We start from the raw sequence: 21,182 nt of genomic DNA on the forward strand, positions 1-21,182 counted from the left end.
ATTAAGCAGTAGGTTCATGGGAAAAGCAGACCGCAGGGTTGATAACGAAGAGCTCTGCTTGGAATGATTAACTAGTCTAAGTTCCAATAATTCTGCTTGGGTTAGTGCTATGAAAATAAGAGCATACGAATATAGGAACACTGTATGTAGACTTAGAAAGGCTCAGTCACACCCACTCATATAGATGTCTAATATTTGATTAATGAAGCTGAGAAATGAAACACAGGTGAGACAAAGACATCTATGTATTTTGGCCTCAAACCAAAGATCGCCTGCTGAAGAAGGTCTCTGAGACCGAAATACACAACTCTCTCCTATTTGAGTTTTAATTGCCTGTCTCTGGTTTATCGCTTACCCTCTAATTTTGCTTAGGTAGTCGAGATGAAGGTTTATATTTTCTGCCATTACCACCACAACTACAGTTAACCTATCACTAAAATAATAATAATAATAATAATAATAATAATCTTTATTTCTACAAGTACACGTACAAGGTATACAGGCCTAGCTGACATCAGTGTCATACTATATAGAAAGACCCTTGTTATGATGAACATTTCGGTCAAATTAGGTTAATTTTGTCCCCAAGATGCGACCCACACCAGTCGATTAACACCCAGGTACCTACTGCTAGAAGAACATGGACAGAGTTAAGGAAACACGTCGTAATGTTTCCAGCCGTACCGGGGATCGACCCCTGGACCTCAGGGTGTGAGGAGTTACCAATTGAGCTGTCAACTGATTTTGAATCAGCATCATGATTACGTTGACCGCAAACAGTCCACTGCACAGTGCATACATCAACCTCCACTGGGTGCAGTAACTTATTCATCTATTTACAAAATGCAGATACACTCAACTTTTTACCCTAGATGAATAAAAACTCAAAACAGAAAAAAAGTATTGAAAGTTTACACAATGAAGGAATTACTGTGGAAACGGAAATAGAGAACAGAGGAAGAGTTCTCGACAAGAATCACAGGAAAACTAATGAAGGATAATTTGGAGTATTGAGATAGAGCGATCAAGAGGGAGCACCCGCGGGAAAAATGCAGATGAACAGTAAGCTAGGAGAAAATCAATGACAAAATATTATCAATAAACAGGAAAAACAGGGAAAATCTACGGCATAACCAGGGAGCACTGAAAAACAGATAAAAACAGGGAGCACTGAAAAACAGATAAAAACAGGGAGCATTGAAAACCAGATGAAAACAGGGAGCACTGAAAACCAGATGAAAACAGGAAGCACTGAAAACCAGATGAAAACAGGGAGCACTGAAAACCAGATGAAAACAGGGAGCACTGAAAACCAGATGAAAACAGGGAGCACTGAAAACCAGATGAAAACAGGAAGCACTGAAAACCAGATGAAAACAGGGAGCACTGAAAACCAGATGAAAACAGGAAGCACTGAAAACCAGATGAAAACAGGGAGCACTGAAAACCAGATGAAAACAGGAAGCACTGAAAACCAGATGAAAACAGGGAGCACTGAAAACCAGATGAAAACAGGAAGCACTGAAAACCAGATGAAAACAGGGAGCACTGAAAACCAGATGAAAACAGGGAGCACTGAAAACCAGATGAAAACAGGGAGCACTGAAAACCAGATGAAAACAGGGAGCACTGAAAACCAGATGAAAACAGGAAGCACTGAAAACCAGATGAAAACAGGAAGCACTGAAAACCAGATGAAAACAGGGAGCACTGAAAACCAGATGAAAACAGGGAGCATAGAAAAACCAAAATAAATAAGCGGGAAAAAACGAAAAAAAAAACAGGATAAAAATGAAGTACACACAAAGATAACCAGGAGGCTGAAAGGCCAACAGAGATAACACTGAACACTGGAAGACCGGCAGACATAAACAATGAGCACTGGAAGGCCAGCAGAGATAACACTGAACACTGGAAGACCGGCAGACATAAACAATGAGCACTGGAAGGCCAGCAGAGATAACACTGAACACTGGAAGACCGGCAGACATAAACAATGAGCACTGGAAGGCCAGCAGAGATAAACAATGAGCACTGGAAGGCCAGCAGAGATAAACAATGAGTCACTGAAAGGCCAACAATGAGATAAACACCGAGGTGCTGAGGAATCAAGCGTGAGAATCAGTAAACTTTGCTGCAACAGGAGTCGACAGTCACTTAAGGAAGAGACATAGAATCCTCCTCCCCATCTCGGTTCACACGTCGGAAAGTCTTTGTAAAAAAGTTTGCAGTGACAGCTTCAGCAACCTCGACAGATAACGCAGATAGCGTTGTGTATATTAGCCACGCCTTGACAATAGTGTGTTTGTGTATTCACGCATTACTTAATTCGTTTGTTCCCTTTTAGTGTGTGATATATTTCTTATATCTTTTTTTTCCTCAAGGGGAAGAGTAACTAAAATAACTAAAGAGACTAAATTAAAGTAATTTAGGCATTTAAGGTAATTTAGTCATTAATTAAAGGTAATTTAGACAATTTTTACCTCCCATTCTACAGGCACTGTATGACCCATACGGGTATACTTCTTTCCTATGAATATAACAGTTATATTTTGATGTCACTGCTCCTCCGTATGTCTTAGTTTTTGTATTTATGTTTGTCTATCAGCGTATAAATTATGTTTATGTCTAAACGGTAGTGTGTATATCTGCCCATCAGTGTGTATTAGTAAATGTATATGTCAAGCTCTTTCTGTTTGTATATTTTTAAGTTCCTGTTTAAATTTGAGGGTCTGATTTTGTGTGTGTAACTTCATGTAGGTCTGCCACAACTTTGTACGTCTGTGTCTGTGTGCGTCTTTATCTTCATGTAGGTCTGCCACAACTTTGTACGTCTGTGTCTGTGTGTGTCTGTATCTTCATGTAGGTCTGCCACAACTTTGTACGTCTGTGTCTGTGTGTGTGTGTGTGTATCTTCATGTAGGTCTGCCACAACTTTGTACGTTTGTGTGTGTGTGTGTATCTTCATGTAGGTCTGCCACAACTTTGTACGTTTGTGTCTGTGTGCGTCTGTATCTTCATGTAGGTCTGCCACAACTTTGTACGTTTGTGTCTGTGTGTGTCTGTATCTTCATGTAGGTCTGCCACAACTTTGTACGTTTGTGTCTGTGTGCGTCTGTATCTTCATGTAGGTCTGCCACAACTTTGTACGTTTGTGTCTGTGTGGGTCTGTATCTTCATGTAGGTCTGCCACAACTTTGTACGTCTGTGTCTGTGTGCGTCTGTATCTTCATGTAGGTCTGCCACAACTTTGTACGTCTGTGTCTTTGTGTCCGTTTACTTGTCATGTTTCTCTCTTTTTCAATTTCCCCTGCGTCTTTTGCCTGTGTCACCCTGTTACCAAGTGTAGGCATGGCAACGCCAAGTGTAATCTTGACACCACTATGCTCTCTCTTACTCTAATCTTCCCCCTCCATCTTCCTTCACTAAAAGAAAGGAGACGAAGAAGGGGGAGGGGTACGAAGAGATGGGAGAGAATAGTCCGAGGGAAATTGCGAGAGATAGGAGGGACAAAATTGTGGATATAAAAGAGAAATAACTTAAAAGAGAAATGTCGTAAAAGATAAATGTCGTAATAGAGAAATATTTTAAGAGCAACTGAAAAAAAAATCACCACAAAAATCTGAAACAAAAAGAAATACTCTTGCTGGCGGCGTCACCTGACATCAGAATTCACAGCTGAGAAAGAAATACGGAGAGGCTGTAAACATGCAGGTGACTGAACGAAGCAAAAATTAACGACAATTAAACGTACTGGAAGTTATGGATACAACAGAAACTTAGCTGGAAAATGGATAATATATATATGAAAAAATATTTCACGTCAGTTTATTTAGTTTACACACTTCTAGAGGAGGAAGGTGCACCTGGAGTTTACCTGGAGGGTATTCCGGGGATCAACGCCCCCGCTGCCCGGTCCACCGCCAGGCAAGTGCCTGGATGCTTTTATGATTCAGGGGATTAGAGACTTTTCTTCAGATAAATGATCAACAATCACTATACACAAATATCCCGGCAATGTTTCGCTCCGACTTGGACCACTTACAAGTAACACATTGTGACTTTTAAATGGTTAGACCGAAACGTCGTCGTAAGGTTTCTTTCTCCTATGTGCAGGTTATTTGTGTATTGAGTACAATTGGGGTGCTGAGTAGTACTTCCTATCCCTTCCTTAATTTCCCCCCAAAAAACCCTGGAAGGTTAGCGCTACGCCATAATTTTAACAACACTTTACTGTGCACCAGCACATTCTTGGTCGCACAAGTTTAACCTCGCGTACCCTAAAAATAACTACATAATTTCTTCTTGTAATAAAACTCCATTTGTGGTGCCTGCTGATGTGAAAAGGTATAAATGTGTTTCATTACATCCTTCGCGCTCTAAGGAGAACGAGCATGTCACACAGCCAGCATCTTGGTAAAGAACTTGGAAAAGTGAGAGATAAAACGTAGGATTTGTAAGGGTACGAAGGGTCCGAACTGTGGCATCGCTTTAACTTACCGTAGAAGCGGCAGAAGCAGCAACAGCAGTGTGTCAGGCACATGGTGAGAGATGTAGCCAAAAAAATTGAGACACTTGAGATGCTGAATGTGAAAAGTGGGCGTCAGCACAAAAAAAACGTTGCTTTCACAGTCTGCTAACTGATTCCAAGCACATTATTTGGTGTTTGTTTAGTATACAATTATTAATTTTGCTGTAAGGATTGTTATTATAAGAGGCCATATTTCTTATTGTCAAATAGCGGAGATGAAGTCCAGACAGAATGCTGTAATAACCCATACTTACCAAATTTATAATACTGTATTAGAGATTTGATTAATTTGCTATACTGAGTGAGCCATACTGGAGGTGCATGTATTAACAGCTTCTATTACTGGTGGTAAACAAGGTGCCAGGTACATCCTACTACCTTCCTTCTCCCTACAGGAGACATACACCACGAGATGTATGTTTATCAGTGTATACTTTAATCCGCACAATTAGGATTAAAATATTCTTGAATGGTGTCCTTAATGACCTTTATGTAGTCGGTAAGCTTGAATCCATTACTCAACAAACTCCCTCCCCGGTCCCCGTCACCCACATGCTACTAGCAAATAGTGATTTGCTGCTGACTGGGGAGAACGAGAGTTGTTGCTCTTTCTCCATCAACATGGCCTCACACAAAACACCCTCTTACAAAATGTCCCTTTTAGGGCTTAGAATTTCTCAACATTGCCTTTTGTCTGCAGCCTGTCTGCTGTATGAACCCCGTCATTTTAATTACTTTGCTGAGCATCGGCACAGAGGTGAGGGGGCGTCGTTCCATTTAGAGAATCCATAAAACAATGCTACACTTTAACGAACATATCTTATGTATTTGTGGACCTGGTTTCTGTGCCTAATCATTTGTAATCATAGTCTGAGACTGGGGTCAGCGCTAGGTCGTGTGGGAACTTACTGGGTTCCATTATATTCTAGGACTATCTCGTTTGCGTGGTGTAAAGAGTTTTCTTAGCTTTGGCGTATTGAGCTATATCTTCATTGTTGACTATGTATTCAGCATTGGGAAGAGGTTTATTTATACAGACTAAGTAGTAAGTGAACATAGTATCTTTTTCCAGCTTTGTGGACTTTGCCTTTTGTAAGAGTGAATTAATTTTGTTTCGTGTTGCCTTGCTGATGTCGCCTCTAATTGCTGAATTTTGAGGAGTTAGTCTTCGGCTACAGCGTTGAGAGTAGCAGAGGCTAACAAAGACAGTAAAACTTCAAGTGAAGATTAGGATGTGTTAAAAAAAATACATGAATGTTTTTTAAAGTATCAGATGTATAAATATTAGCATTTACGTGCCATGTAAAAGGATAAAAATATGAGAGCTAGGGATCCTTAACCTTGTCAAAGAGAGAGAGAGAGAGAGAGAGAGAGAGAGAGAGAGAGAGAGAGAGAGAGAAAGCATAATATTTCACAAATAGAATACGTATGATGGATTAAACGAGGAACAGCACAGGACACAGCAACATTATAGTTTCGCCTCATGATGGGAACTCAAGATTATACTCTCAAATTTTGATATCGAAAAAATTGTCTACATACGTGAAGATAAAAAAAAAAGCAATAAGCAAACTAAAAGCAAGACTGAATCATTAACCAAAAATAATATAGAACTCCAGCATCACCCTAACAGGGCCTTAGCATCTCTACCACTCTGTCCTCCTGCGGGATAACAAGCAATTATACACCAGAAAATTCCAGGTTTATCAAAGAAAAGAAGGATCTGCAGTTCAGTGGGAGAGCAATCAGCTCCAAACCGAAAGGACCCGGATTCGCTTCTCGGGCTGAGCATCACTAGGGATGGAAAGGTTAAATAACACACAATCTCCTGCAAGTTTTTGGGGGACCTATACTGTTGCTGCCTTCCATCCTCGGTTTCTAATGTTAAACAAACACTGCGGAACCCTAAGTGTCTTCTCATTGACGCCAGAGATAGCTAGTGTAAACACAACTTCACTTACAGTGCCAGGCAAGAACATTCATCGGCAGTAATTACTTGTTATTATATTTTTTTATATAAAAGTGACGCGTGCTGTGGAGGCTGTTACAAACACCGACCGATTTACTGCCCGTTTATGTTAATTCGTCGCTGTGAACAAAAGAACATAAGAAAGGAGGAACACTGCAGCAGGCCTGTTGGCCCGTACTAGGCAGGTCCTTCACAATCCATCCCACTAACAGAATATTTGCCCAACATGATTTTCAACGCTTTTGTTAATCACACTCAAATCCAACCCTTCTCACTCGTATATTTATCTAACCTAATTTTTTTCTACCACCACGACTACTACTACTTTCTCCACCCTCTTCCCGATTTATTTTCTGGTCCTTGCTGCTAACCTTGCTCAGTTGTGACTTGACAATGATGCAGGATCGACCCGCCGTCTTAAGTTTTCTAAATGAAGATAGATGCTATGGCATACTACAAACCGTTTACCCCATACGCGATAAACTCGTATGGGTCATAAAGCAGGAACAAGTACAGTTTGAGATTATATATATATATATATATATATATATATATATATATATATATATATATATACATACATGGAAAAAACCCAGGAGTTTTGAAGGTGAATATTAGGTGACATTGGGTTTCAAAGCCATCTTGTGGCTTTCCCCAACCCACGTCCTCAGCAAAAGAAACCCCATTTATGGGTTTGTCGTTGTTCAGTGAGGAGGGGGTACTCTCAGTTTGGAACCCCATTAATGAGCAACGCATTCATGAACGACAAACATCTATGAACATGTTTACTACATCTGTGTGCGACACACATCTGTGGCTACCATATCTATGAACCATACACCTGTAATTACTATATCTATGATTACCATATCTTCGAGTACCCACAAATGTGTTCACAGTACCCGTGAGCCTGACGTTTCGCTCACATCTTTGAGGTAAACATCTGTGAGCGAAACATCTATCCGCCAGTGTCACGCTGAGGAGATATAGACTCCAGAACCAAACGTGGGTGGGGGAAACCTTTGTCAAATGGAAAAAGGTGTGAGTGAAATGGTAACTGTGCCATATATTGTGCGGTCAGGACTCGCAAAGCTCAGTAATGTGACAAGTCAACCACACGAGGAAGAACATAAACGAACCACAGCTAGATAGGAGGGTTGATGTGTGTGTGGGGGGGGGGAAGGGATGGGAGGTTGTTGGTGGTGGTGGTGGTGCAGGTGGTGTTGAGGGTGGAGGTGGTGGTTATGTGTGAGAGTGTTGGAGGTGGTCGATGGTGTGGGACAGAGGAGTGATGGGGCTTTTCAACCTTGCACAAATTTTGTAAAACCTTTGTAAAACCCTAATAAAACCCCCTGTAAAAAGCTTGTTAACAACCTTGCAAAAACTTTGTAAACCCCTGTAAAAACCCTGTAATTCCTTTGTGGAACCTTTGTGTAAAAAACAAAAGTCTTTTCGGAATAACCAATGATTCCTTGCAATTATATTTTTATTCTCTCTTGGTTTTCCTTCTCTCTTCTTTATCAAGAGATTCTTAAGTCCTGTTATTTATACATTCAGCTTTATTTTTTTTTTTTTGGGGGTGGGGGAAGTGTAATATATATCTTTTGTGTAACTACAAAAATGCTTTTTTTTTGGCACTGTTGAAGTTAAAGGCCAAGAGCTGTTATCCCTCCTCAGTTTATCTCAAAGCCCAGCCATATCTACCCCTTCCAGTTCCCCAGGATGCCACCCACAGCAAGCGGCTAGGACCCGGGTACTGTTTACTGCCAGGTGAACAAAGGCACCACATGTAGAGAGGCATGCGAGTCCCCTCTCCTCCGGTGTTTGAACCAGTGTTTGGAAAATTGCATTGTGGCACCTTTTTTTTTTGGGGGGGGGGATTATTGATTTTCAGGTCATCGTAGTGGTAATACCTAGATGTGGAAAGAGACACTTAAGGACAGTTCAGGACCTTTATTAGAGGGAACTTTTCGTCTCGAGTGGCGAAACGTTTCCTTTAGTAAGAGGAAACGAAAAGTTCCCTCTAATGACATAAATGTCCATAAACGTCGTTTTCCTTCATCTTGTCGATACTGCCAGACCATTTTTTCAATTCTTGGATAGTTCACAGCAGTCATCACAAGCTAGGTGAACAGTTTACTCCAGGAAAAGTCAACAGCAAACTTGGTGTACGGGCGAAACATTGTTTTAATGAAGCTTCCAATTACTGTTTTTGTGTCTATATTACCTATTTCTCGTCCGTATTCCCATACCATCTACTGTTACAATCCCCGGACAGTTTTTCTAAGCAACACAAACTAATCCCTGGACAAAGAACAAAAACTGCACAGTGCCTTGACTGGAACAATATAGAAATGAACCATTTAAAAGTCACACTTGTAAATGGTCCAAGTTGGACCGAAACGTCGTCATAAGCTTCTCTCAATGTGCGGGTTATTTGTGTATGATTCTCGATTGCAAAGATTTGTGATCATCTTGGATTCCCCCCCCCCCCTCAAAGTGCCTTCATACCGGTGAGGAGCTGTCGATCCTCTTCCTGGGATCGAACCTTACTGCCTCCCATTCCCCTGGAGTAGTATAACCCTTACGAGATTAGCGCTTCCACATGAATATATTAATAATAACAGCCCAGTTATTTTGCTTGAAGTTGAAATCCCACATTAATACACATGTCTTGTTAAAGTTTGCAGTTGTGTCCATCATGTTACTCAACTGATCATGTTATTCTTCAGATGCAGAAGAAAATAAAAATAAGTAGAAGCAGCAACAGTAGTAATAGTAGCAGAAGTAGTAGTATTAGTAGTAACAGTAATATTAGTAGCAATAGTAATAATAGTAGTAATAGTAATATTAGTAGCAATGGTAATAATAGTAATAGTAATATTAGTAGTAATAGTAATATTAGTAGTAATAGTAATAGTAGTAATAGTAATAGTAGTAATAGTAATAGTAGTAATAGTAATATTAGTAGTAGTATTAGTAGTAATAGTAATATTAGTAGTAATAGTAATATTAGTAGCAATAGTAATATTAGTAGCAATAGTAATATTAGTAGCAATAGTAATAATAGTAGTAATAGTAGTAATAGTAATAATAGTAGTAATAGTAATAATAGTAGTAATAGTAATAATAGTAGTAATAGTGGTAATAATAGTAGTAATAGTGGTAATAATAGTAGTAGTAATAATACTAGTAGTAATAATAGTAATAATAGTAGTAATAATAATAGTAATAGTAGTAATAATAATAGTAATAGGAATAATAGTAGTAATAATAATAGGAATAATAGTAATAATAATAGGAATAATAGTAGTAATAATAATAGGAATAATAGTAGTAATAATAATAGGAATAATAGTAATAATAATAGTAATAATAGTAGCAGCAACAACTACAAACAAAAAAGAAGTCGAAGCAAAAGTAGCAACTATAGATGACAAAAACACTGTAGTATCAGCATAGCGAAACGAATTGTCCCTTACTGGGACGATAACATTGTTACTGTAACCCGAGGCAGCTTGGCCAAGTGTGAGGCAACTGTGGTCACAGCACATCAGGGCCACAGTACCTCAGGGGCCACACTACCTCACGGGCCACACTACCTCAGGGGCCAAACAAGAGAACCTAACCATCACCCTCGTAACACCTATCAACACTTCATCTCAGCTGTCACTAATTAACCGTAACAATGCTAAATACAACGCTGCAGTAACAATTGGAATTCGATAATATACCAGGAGCCAAACTACTGTAATATTTTCCAAGACTTTTGCTGGGTAATTAACTCCAGTATATACAACCGTTCCGCGAAATAAACATTTACACAGGCTCTAATTTCTTTCTCGTCAAGAGCCTTGAGGGGCTCAATAGTGAAGATATTAGAGCTGCCTTCCCCTTTCTTAAACAGAGTCTGATTACCTCCCATTCCCCAGGTGATAAATGAAGTCTGCATATTTACTTTTCACAGTGTATAATAATAATAATAATAATAATAATAATAATAATAATAATAATAATAAATAATAAATAATAAATAATAAATAATTAATAAATAATAATAAATAAATAAAATGGCGTGACTGGAACAATATACAAACAACCCACGCATAGCAGAGAGCTTATGACGACGTTTCGGTCCGACTTGGACCATTTACAAATCTTGTAAGTGGTCCAAGTCGGTCCGAAACGCTATGTAATAATAAATAAGTGTAATTTGCCTTAATATAAATGTTAAGCATTTTGAAAGAATTTTGTGTAAAACCAAAGCAGTTAATACAAATGCATTTAAAAGACATCGTATCAATTCGACTAGGAAACAAAAACAACGCAAATATTTGGAACACTCACTCAACGGAGCCGGGATTCCACAACTAGTCGGCCGGAGTGCTAGTTTGAACACAGTAATGACGCGACTGTAAACTCGCTCTGTGAGTTTACAATCGTGTCATTGCGATTTGAGTCATTTAAAGCACAGTCACACATATGATTCATGAAAACAACTTTCTTAAAAGAAACCTTGAAAAAGGGGCACTACGTGCAAAGCAAACTTTAAAACTTTGCTTTAGTGGTACAACTTGACTGATAATGGTCTACTTATATACATCGGCTTTATATAAAGTCTATTCTATGCACAGATCGTGTAGAATGAGTCTTGCCTTGAAACACAGCAAAAATGTGCTTAATATCTCAAGTTTAACAAAATAATAATGAGACAGAGACGCAGGTATCGCTCACAACACAAATTACCACAACACGTCCGCTACCAGGGAACCGTGGTCAGCGTCTGCCCCCACCGTTCTCACTGCCACCCACCGCCACTTCCACTCCCTCACTTTCATCAAAGATTGGGGGACACTAGTTAGCACCGCAGGTGGAGCCCCTAATGAGAGAAGTGATACGAAGCAGCAGTGGGTACTGGTAGGAGTGCCACCACCCTCTTGAGAGGTCCGCTTCAAGCAGGACTCTCACGCCCTGCTTCTACCTGTTGGGTTACTGCTATGTTGGTACAATATGCTCACACGAGAAAAAGACACTATGTAGTTTATGATATTTATTCAGTAGTAGTTTTGTCTCTGGTGGACGAAACGTACACCATAGACTACATATTATGTCTTCTTCACATCACCGGGAAGCCTTAAATATCATACAGCGCCTGGGGAGTGCAATCAGGTTTAATTCGATGAAAGGGAGGTAAGCTCCAATTCTCTGGATGAAGAATCCTTCACCAGCATCAAGGAACGCCCCATAAAGGGTCGAACTGTTTTTATTGGCAATTGAAAGCAATGGAAACTACTTATCTGCAGCTGTTGTAGAGTTGCTGTGTCAACACCGAAGTTATACTCAATGAAGTATGGTGGCTACGACACTACATTATTGGTTTTATTATTACTACAGAGCTAAGCTCTAAAACCACAAGGGTCGTACAGCTATTGGTATTTTTTTTATTATACATATTATGACAAAGTGTTTTAATACAAGAACACCCACCTGTGACGGAACACTCTTACAGCTACTGTTCTTAATGAACATTTTCTCTGAAGTTTCCTCGTAAAAATACCGCATGAGTGTTTTTTTTCATTTCGCACTGTGCGTGTTTCTAATTGGTGATCACACGGCAGTCAGGAGCCGTGTTGGGTCCCTTTATACCGTCAACAAAGAACAATGGCCACAATTATTTTCAGTTCGAAATACTATTCGCAATTATTCCTTCATGCAAGGGTGCCCTGACGTATTTTTTTTTATTTAGCAAAACTGGGAACATCAACAGTGTGATGCTACTCTATTCTATATGACAATTACATAAACATAGCTCCCGCGTCATAGTCCATCACACAGGTTAGAGCTCATTCAAGGTCTTAAAATCTATCAACATTAATGCTGGTGTATATATTCAGAGAGTTTACCTTAATTCTTATTTTAGGGATAAGTGACCTTGACTAGTGACGTACGGGTTTAAAGCGTTAAATGGCTTTTAAGGCTTTAAACTCAACCTGAATCCAACCTGATATCAAATATCATTACCTCCCATTCATCAACCGCTGTATGACTCCTACAAGTTTAGCGCTTTTCGTGAATTTAATACTAATAAACGTCTATTAAGGCGATATTCCCATTTAATTTAAAAGTACAATTAAGTTTAAACCAAGGTATTTGAACTTCATTGCTTCCTAGGTAGTTGTGGAAAATTGCATTTACTTGGATGTATAATTATATACATAACAGTAAATGAACATAGATAATTATTATTTATCAGTTAGACAAGTAGGAATTTGGGACACCTAAGTCGCAAAAAATGTCCCCCTTCGATACCTACCACTATCATAACCACAAGTTGCTCTGGACCTATTAATTAAATGAAATATACATCACCAGGAATGCTGGTAAATATATAAATTTGTGGACTGTATATTAAAATTAAAAAAGGATTATAGTATATACACACATTTATATAACAGAAGGAGAATATATCTTAATCATAACACTCACCAATTTGACTGGAGATTAAGTTGTATCATACTCCGAAAACCTCACTGTCTATACATGAAAATAACAACTGGCCAGAGTTATAACATAACAGACTTATCTGAGGTTCCTGGAGCTGTCTTATCCAGTCGCCTGATATCTCAAGTTATGCAGGAATGCACATCCAACAATTTCGCCTCCTATTTGAGAGATGTCAACCCAATTTTAACCTCTAGAGCACGAAAATTCTTCACATTATTAAATAACGTCTTACTCCATTCAAACAAAATGGCGACTCCCCTTTTTAAAAATACACTTTTATTAAATACAATATACGGCATCTATTTACCTATAAATTAACGTATTTCCAGAAAATATACAGTATTTTCCACACTGCGGCCGGGCAGAGTTCGTTGCTAAACGACTCAAATTACTCCTTCCTTTAGGAGACGATTCCAGCTGGTTTTGGCTTGAGTGGCTGTTCTCCTAGTAGATCTTACTACGATTTCATCTTCCGGCATCGCTTGGTCTGCGTTACCTTCCATATCACTCGTGTCACTTTCCCTCAGATTTTCATTTACCTTTGATTGAACACCTAATTCCAAGGGAATCAATTTATTAATTGTGCATAAACTTTCCTGGCCACGACACAACACTTTGACATTCCTGACAACACCTTGTGCATCTGGGTACAATGTCAATACTTTGCCCAGAGGCCACAATGTTCGATGTTGTTCAGTGTCAATTAACACAATGTCACCTGGTTGAATGGTCTGTCGATTTACTGCCTCTGTCGCACCATAAAAGTGTTCACGTAGTGTAAGAAGATATTCCTTACGCCACACATTAGAGTTAGACCAATGATCAATTACTTTATTTAACATTTTAAATTTATTACACAACACTGCTGCATCATTGTAATCTTCATCACTTTCTTTTGGATTATCTCTATAGACAGGGGCAGCTTCCAATTTCCTTCCACATATTAGGTGAGAAGGTGTTAATACATCTGTATCAGGTGTATCACTCATGTACGAGAGAGGCCTATTATTTATACGATTTTCTGCCTCCACTAACACTGCACGGAATTCTTCCAAATTAATTCTCTTCCGGTGTAGTACTTTACGGAGACACCTCTTCACTGTGCCTATCAGTCTTTCGTACAGCCCCCCCCCCTGCCAAGGGGCTCTAGGAGTAATAAATTTCCAGGTACACCCTCGTTGGGTTAACAGAGATTGAACATCGTTACTGTTATTTAATTCTATCAAATGTTGAGCACCTGCTACAAAATTTTTGGCATTATCCGAAATCATCAACCTTGGACAGGATCTCCTAGCTGCAAATTTTCGAAACAGCTGTATAAACTGTTCTGCAGACAAGTCCTGTGCTACTTCTAAATGAACTGCCCTAGTAGCAGTACAAGTGAACAAACAAACATGCACTTTCAGTGGAACACCATCTGAAGTACCTGTTAAAATTATTGGACCACTATAGTCTACACCTGCTACATCAAATGGTTTCACTAATTGTACACGCTCCTTTGGCAATGGTGGAGGACCTGGGTACATATAGGATCTGGCATCCACACAGTGACATATTACACAAGATTTAATCACCCTTTTTACACTTTGCCGTCCTTGTGGAATCCAGAAAGTTTCCCTAATACAATTTAAGGTATCTTGTACCCCACCATGCATTACATTTTTATGGGCATTTAGAACAATCAAATTTGTTAGATGATGGGTTTTGGGCAGTAAGATAGGGTGTTTAGCATAATCACCCAATTCAGCATTTTGTAACCTACCTCTGCACCTAATTACACTGTTCTCTAAATACAGCCCCAATTTCTCTATTACGGAACCTTTCACAATTTTTCTTTCCATCATCAATTTAATCTCATTTCCATAGATTTCCTCCTGTACCCTCTTTATCCAATACTCAAGAGTATGTGAAAACTTATATGATATATTCATCTTGTTTAGAAATTTAAACACCAACTTAGTTACATTGATTAGTTTGGGTAAAGAAGAATACCTATTTATATCAATGGCTAAGGGAGGACAAACTATTGGAGCGGTGGTCACAGTAATTTCAACAGGAGCAATATACGCCTTTTATACAGGCCAATTAGCTTTATTTACCAACCAGCTCGGTCCTTTAAACCATGTTACAGCATTTACAAATTTAGCATAAGGTAAACCTTGAGACAAGAAATCAGCTGGATTCTCCCCACCAGGTATATGGTTAAATGTTAACACATGCTGACCCAAACTATTATACTTCTCTTGCATCTGATTAATTTCAGCGACTCTGTTTTGTACGTACACAATTTTACTGTTTCCATTACGAATCCATTGTAAGGATACCTCATTATCAGACCAAATTACAGTGTCGCTAATATTTATCTCCTGCAACTTATTTCTTATATAATTAGCTAATTTGACACCTACATAAATAGCTGTTAATTCCAACTGAGGTAAGGTACATGATTTAATTGGAGACACTTTAGCCTTAGACATAAGAGAACTAACACTATTACATTGAAGGTAAGCAACTGCTCCATATGCCAATTTTGAAGCATCGCAAAAAATGTGGAGTACATTTTTTCCATCTGGATTGACCACCTGGCGTGGGAACTCCAACATTGGAATTTTCTCATAATCACCAATTAATTCATCCCACCTGTTAATGAATTCCTCAGGCAGAATTTCATCCCAAGCACATTTAAGTTTCCATGCTTCCTGAATTAATAATTTCCCTCTTATAGTAAGGGGTGTCACTAAACCTAGTGGATCAAAACATTTTGAAACTTCAGCAAGCAAGACACACTTAGTTAATTTATTGGGCATACTGTAATTATTAGGTTTTAACATTAACAAATCTCTCTCAGAATCCCAAGTTAATCTTAATACGTTACTACATTTTGGTACTTCATCTCCAGGGTAATCTTTACTTATTTTGTCCTTTAATATGGACGAATTACTATTCCATTCCCTCAGAGGCATATTGGCACTTTTGCATTATTTTATTAGCCTCTCCATAAGTCATTAACAGTTCCTCTTCAGTTGACGTCACACCCAGGAAATTGTCCACATAAAATTGTTTGCTCATTACCTTACTCAATGGACTTTCCATATGTTTAAGGTGTGCATTTATCGGCGCTTGAAGTAGGAACGAACTGGATGTAGCACCAAATAATACGCTCCTAAAGCGAAAGGTTTTCAGAGGGGTAAGTGGGTCAATAGGATTCTCAGGCCATAAGAAGTGGGTACAATGCCGGTCAGCCTCTTGTAAACCCACTCTTAGGAAAGCTTTACTTATGTCAGCCGTAAAGGCATAATGCTTCTCTCTGAAATTTAATAAGATATCTCCTAATTTTTCCGTCAGCGACGGACCTGTCATCAGTCATTTAAACTAGGTACATTTTTGTTACTCCTGGCACTACAATTAAACACAATTCCCAGAGGAGTGGTCTTAGAATCCTTCTTCACTCCGTGATGTGGCAAATAGTGACGATAAATTTTGGCTTTCTCAGGAGGTACCTCTTCTATAAATTTATTAATTAACTGCTCAGCAATTACATCATTATAGGCAGTTAACAATTCTGGTGTCTTACTCGGTTCGCGGAGCTGAGCCTTTAACTGCCCATATGCCATTCTGTAATTAGTGGGCAATTCTGGATGGTTCAGTCTCCACGGAAGTCGCACCCAGTATTGTCCAGATTCAAATTTTACATCTCTCAGGTATTGCTCCTGAGTAAAAGAATCGTCTGGACTTTCTTCATTTACATTTATTCCAATGCTGTCTAATTCCCACAATTTATGCATTGGCTCAACACCATCGTCTATGGAAGAATTATACTGGGGTACGATTTCATGAGTAAGACACACAGTTATGGTATTTGTAGTTTCCTCTAGTCATGAATTATTATTACAAGGAATCCTACCATACATTACATGGCCTCCAGCAGTCTTCAAAAGGGTGACACCACATTTCTTTACCATACCCTTTACAAAGGAGGCATAATGTCTGAGGATCTCACTTTCAAGGATCACAACAGTGCCACGATCGCACGTGCAAAGAAAATGATAGGATGGATAATGAGAACTTTCAAAACGAGAGATGCCAAGCCCATGATGATCCTTTTCAAATCACTTGTTCTCTCTAGGCTGGAATACTGCTGTACATTAACATCTCCATACAAAGCAGGTGAAATCGCAGATCTAGAGAGTGTACAGAGATCCTTTACTGCACGTATAAGTTCTGTCAAGCACCTTAACTACTGGGAACGCTTGGAAGCACTTGACTTGTACTCGTTGGAACGCAGGAGGGAGAGATATATCATAATCTACACTTGGAAAATCTTGGAAGGAATGGTCCCAAATCTGCACACAGAAATCACTCCCTACGAAAGTAAAAGACTGGGCAGGCGATGCAAAATGCCGCCAATAAAAAGTAGGGGCGCCATTGGTACACTAAGAGAAAACACCATAAGTGTCCGGGGCCCAAAACTGTTCAACAGCCTCCCATCAAGCATTTTTTTTTTTTATATTTTAATCCCATCAAGCATTAGGGGAATTGCCAATAAACCCCTGGCTGCCTTCAAGAGAGAGCTGGACAGATACCTAAAGTCAGTGCCGGATCAGTCGGGCTGTGGCTCGTACGTCGGACTGCGTGCGGCCAGCAGCAACAGCCTAGTTGATCAGGCCCTGATCCATCGGGAGGTCTGGTCATGGACCGGGCCGCGGGGGCGTTGATCCCCGGAATAACCTCCAGGTAACCTATCAAAATATTTATTGGGCCTACAGAATCATCACTTACACCAGAAGGTGCTAAATTTACATTATGCGAGTCTTTCTGTAGCTTTACTAAGCCCTACTGTAGATATTTTCTCTGGAAGTCTATCTACAATTACCGCATTAACACGTTTTTTCTCATTGCCCAACCTGACAGTTACATAAACAGTGTCATACAATTGAGCTCTTTTATCTGAGAGAAAAACAGATAATTTTAGAGTTGTAGGATCTGCCATCTGTACTTTCATACCATCAAGACATTTACGTTTTATGAAAGTACGCTGGGATCCTTGGTCCAATAATGCATTTACAATTTTTGATTTATGCCTTTTATCATCAATTTTTACCTGTAACACAGGTAAGGCTACTTCAGTAAAACCATCATTATTAACATTAGCAGCAATTTTTACATTAGCTACTGTTGTGTCAAGATTGTCAACATTATCAATATTATCAACATTATCATACAGACCCTTACAAATGACTATATGGTGTCTTCCTTTGTGGCATTGATAACAGATGTTTAAATTGGCATGCCAATCCTTTACATTGTGATTACCTAAACACCTGATACATCTGTCAAGTGCCTCCAAGCTTTCAACTTTATCATTCCATGAATTGTATGCATTGCATTTCTTAGAAAAATGAGTACCCTTGCAGAAAAGACAATCTCTCTTTTCTCTGACTGGTTTCTTATTAACTGGGCTACTCTTAGAATGGTACTTATTCTTCTTACCTTGTGGAGAATCATTATTTCTGATTCTTGCTACTTGACATGCACCTATGCAACTATTTTTAGGAAATGAATTTTGATTATTACCATTGGGATAATTTTTCCGTTTGTGAAACTTGGCAGATACCTCAGAGTTATTATGTGTTGCATCTTTAAAATGAGTTAGTTGGCTGGTCTGCAACTGCACAATTAATTCTTGTAGACCTAGTCTTATTCCCTCCAGTCCAAAATAACCTTTGTGATATTTATTCGAGGTCCATTCAAGTGTTTTACAACTTAATTTATTCTGTACCATGGCACTCAATAACCAGTCTGATTCCTTCAGATTATATTTATTACTTAAAGTTTTGAGAGTGCTCTCCAGTTTAACTCTAAACTGCTGTAAACCTTTGTAAGTGTGATCTGGAAATTTTAAATTAACAATGATATTCACTAGATCCAACCTACTTTGTTCTATATTACCATAAGTGACCTTCAACAAGTCAACTGCTTCCTTGTAAGAGTCATCTACATTGGGAAAGGCTTGTATGAGTATGTAAGCATCTCCTCTTACCTGTCCTTTGAGGTAAAATAATTTAGTTACACAGGCTAGGTCACTCCTGTCATGCACAGCTGCTTTAAAAATTGACCAAAATTCCTCCCAATTTTCTCCAGGATTAAATACAGGTAAACATAGTTCTGGGAGTTTTGGCAGAGACATATTATTTGTTGGAGCAGACTGATTAACTGCCTGGTTTACACATTTTAATTTATTCAAGGCCTGACTTTTACAAGAATCTTTTCCTCTAATTCATAATACTGATTAATCATGAGATCTACTTCAGTCTCATCTACACAGTTTACTAACAAATCTCCTTCATATTTGTTGTAATATAATTTGTATGAATCATATCTATTACCTAAAGCATCTAAATACAATTTTAAATCATCAGTATTCACAGTTTCTTGATTCATTAATTCCAAACATTTATTATATGCCTTGGTTACATGACCCTTTCTAGCTTTCAATGACGCTTTCTTTGCTCAATATTCCATATGTTTGTCTTCTATATTAATTTCCTCATTTTCAGCCATGATGTAATGTATTAAATTCAACTTAATAACACTGATTATGTACTAAATTATGCACTTTATAAATGTAAATAGTACAACTTACCTTTGAATAAATCCCAGCTACTTGAGCTTAGCAATTACATGTAAGAAAATTATATAAATTTTAAATGTACATTAATACAAACCTTTAGCCAGCCTTGGCTTATCAAAATTAATATTATACAAATTAATAAATCCTTTCCAGAATTTGGCATAGTAAAATTAATATTATACACGTTAATATTAGTTACACTTAGCTTATCAATTACACATACACTGATATAAATCTTGGCCAGAATTATCTTATCAAATTAATATTATACAAATACATTAATATAAATCCTAGCCACTTTGGCTTTGCAAAATTAATATAGACATTAATATAATTAGCTATGCTTCGTTTATCAATTACACATACACTTATACACATTAACATAATCTTTAGCCACACTTGACTTATCCAAATTAATGTTGTAATAATTATAATCCACTACACATTAAGTAAATTTGTGAACTTATCATCCACCTCCTTCTGTCATTTCACATATAATTATTAAGTAATTAACTAATTAATGACTTCACTAGTTACCTCCGGTTCAAGAAGGACCAACGGGCAAATTAAATGTGGAAAATTGCATTTACTTGGATGTATAATTATATACATAACAGTAAATGAACATAGATAATTATTTATCAGTTAGACAAGTAGGAATTTGGGACACCTAGGTCGCAAAAAATGTCCCCCTTCGATACCTACCACTGTCATATCCACAAGTAGCTCTGGACCTATTAATTAAATGAAATATACATCACCAGGAATGCTGGTAAATATATAAATTTGTGGACTGTATATTAAAATTAAAAAAGGATTATAGTATATACACACATTTATATAACAGAAGGAGAATATATCTTAATCATAACACTCACCAATTTGACTGGAGATTAAGTTGTATCATACTCAGAAAACCTCACTGTCTATACACGAAAATAACAACTGGCCAGAGTTATAACATAACAGACTTATCTGAGGTTCCTGGAGCCGTCTTATCCAGTCGCCTGATATCTCAAGTTATGCAGGAATGCACATCCAACAATTTCGCCTCCTATTTGAGAGATGTCAACCCAATTTTAACCTCTAGAGCACGAAAATTCTTCACATTATTAATTAACATCTTACTCCATTCAAACAAAATGGCGACTCCCCTTTTTAAAAATACACTTTTATTAAATACAATATAGGGCATCTATTTACCTATAAATTACCGTATTTCCGGAAAATATACAGTATTTTCCACAGTAGTATTAGAACTGCAAAAAGTTCCATGTTCGAAACAGTATTTCCCAGGCTGTTATTATCAGTTTCACACACTGGAGGATGCTGAACTGACTCTTCCAAAAGTCACAGTTAGGGCATTGTCAGAGGTCACTTCAAAGCAGTTTTGAAACAGGGATATCGCGTAAAGTTTATTTTCAACTTTAAACAAATTAGCGCTTTCAGACTCCAGAAACACGTTCAAAGACTGGGTAAATTTTTTTCTGAACAAAATTGTTAGGATTCCGGTTTGTTCGAGGTCCGGTACTTTCGAACACCGAGGT

At 38.2% G+C, this 21,182-nt stretch overlaps 1 protein-coding gene and 1 long non-coding RNA gene across 5 annotated transcripts in view; both read right to left on the reverse strand.

The window, feature by feature from the left end:
- Window positions 1-17,091, reverse strand: part of LOC138854642 (uncharacterized) — a 36,666-nt gene extending 19,575 nt beyond the window's left edge. Inside the window, exon 1 of the long non-coding RNA XR_011393836.1 lies at window positions 11,235-17,091. This is a non-coding gene — a long non-coding RNA (uncharacterized lncRNA). The remainder of the gene's footprint in view (window positions 1-11,234) is intronic.
- Window positions 1-21,182, reverse strand: part of LOC128700496 (multiple epidermal growth factor-like domains protein 6) — a 434,002-nt gene that overhangs the window by 104,483 nt on the left and 308,337 nt on the right. The gene's annotated exons all lie outside the window — the stretch shown is intronic.

Source organism: Cherax quadricarinatus, chromosome 65 (genome assembly GCF_038502225.1).
Source record: "Cherax quadricarinatus isolate ZL_2023a chromosome 65, ASM3850222v1, whole genome shotgun sequence".
NCBI lineage: Eukaryota > Metazoa > Arthropoda > Malacostraca > Decapoda > Parastacidae > Cherax > Cherax quadricarinatus.